The following is a 1,428-nucleotide window of genomic DNA, read 5'->3' as shown; positions in this document are numbered from 1 at the left end:
AGGGTCCGGCCCCTGCCGCCGCGCCGGCCCCGGGTTGCGGTGAAGCGCGCCTTACCGAGCTCGGTCTTCCCCTGAGAAACAGCCGGTTTCCAAAGCCCGGCTGTAAAGATTTTTAACAGCCTAGCGAATGCCGCAGATAAGGGAGATCTGGAAGATGCTCCCGGGACATCAGCCCGTCACGGGCTGCTTCGGCGGCGGCGGGAGCTCCGTTCTGCTCCCCGTGTGCGCATTACGGCGCAGGCAGGATTCCACATATACTCCATTTAATCTTGCTCTGTGACAGGGCTGTTTAAGTGTATACCGTGCCTACATTCTTTGTATAGAGACCAAAAGGATGCATTGTTGAAAGAAAACTATTCAAAATCTTTCATCTGATAGAAACGATCCAGCAACTGTGAGGCAGCTACAGCACAATGGTTCTGTCTACATAATAGGTATCTCATAAAAATACAGCGTGTCATTGCAACAAAAAGTTAAAAGTCTCAAATGTATCCATCTTATATATTGCGTGAAGTCAATAATATTCTAACCTTGCCTGCACCCCGCCATTAAATGGCACACGGCACTTTAAAATCGAGGGCATTGTGATTGAAATCCCAGTCTCTAGCAGAGAAAGAGGGGAGCAAGGTAAGTTAAACGAGGACCATTACGGATGTAATGACCTCAGGGTAAATATTCATTAGGAAGAGGAGATTCCTCTTCTAATACCCGGTCTATTTTCTTTGGAATGCAATATCACGGAGCCTAATGTAGTAGCAAGACCCAAGATTTCAAAGGAGATTATTGGCAAGTGTGTTGGGTCGAGTTCGGGGGATTTTTTTCCAGACACTTTCCTCAAGTGGGATGCAAATGCCAAGAATGTTTTTTGTTTGTTTGTTTTTTGTTTTTTGTTTTTTTAAAATCACCTTTCTCGTTTTATTCGGGCGGCTGGAGAAGCTTGTTCCTTGCCCTGCCCCCGGTAGGAGAAAGCAGAGAACACTTAAGCGGCGCGGTTAGCAGCCCTGCCTCTCTCTCTTCCCTTGGTAGGTGCACTTAGCCGGCGGAAAGGGAGACTGCACACAGCCCCGGGGACAGAGTTTGCCTCCTGGACTACACTTCTCTTGCTGAAGAACAGTAGCTCCGACCTCCCAGCCAACTGAGACTGGCGCTTTAAAGTGGCTGCGAACAGAGCTCCCGTGGCTTAACAGGGTCACAGAGGAGGTTTGAGCCTTTTGATTTCCAGGCACAAGGAATTACTCCCTCGGAACCCCGGTATTTTTCATTTTTTTTAAATTTTTTTTTAAATAAGAGCAAAAGCGAAGCTGGGCACGATTCACTTATACACACAGAAAGAGAAAAGGGGGGTGAAAAAGCACATCTGGCCGTGTGAGACCGCCCCGTGCTCCTGGCCGCTCGCTTGTCCCCGGCGGGCTGGCGGCCGGGGCGGGC

At 49.2% G+C, this 1,428-nt stretch overlaps 1 protein-coding gene across 1 annotated transcript in view; it reads right to left on the bottom strand.

The window, feature by feature from the left end:
- Window positions 1–1,428, bottom strand: part of SIX3 (SIX homeobox 3) — a 15,871-nt gene that overhangs the window by 13,132 nt on the left and 1,311 nt on the right. The window lies entirely within an intron of this gene.

Source organism: Egretta garzetta, unplaced genomic scaffold (genome assembly GCF_000687185.1).
Source record: "Egretta garzetta isolate BGI_Z169 unplaced genomic scaffold, ASM68718v1 scaffold123, whole genome shotgun sequence".
Lineage (NCBI taxonomy): Eukaryota > Metazoa > Chordata > Aves > Pelecaniformes > Ardeidae > Egretta > Egretta garzetta.
Note: the sequence above shows the minus strand (reverse complement) of the source record. Positions and strands in the feature narration are given on the sequence as shown.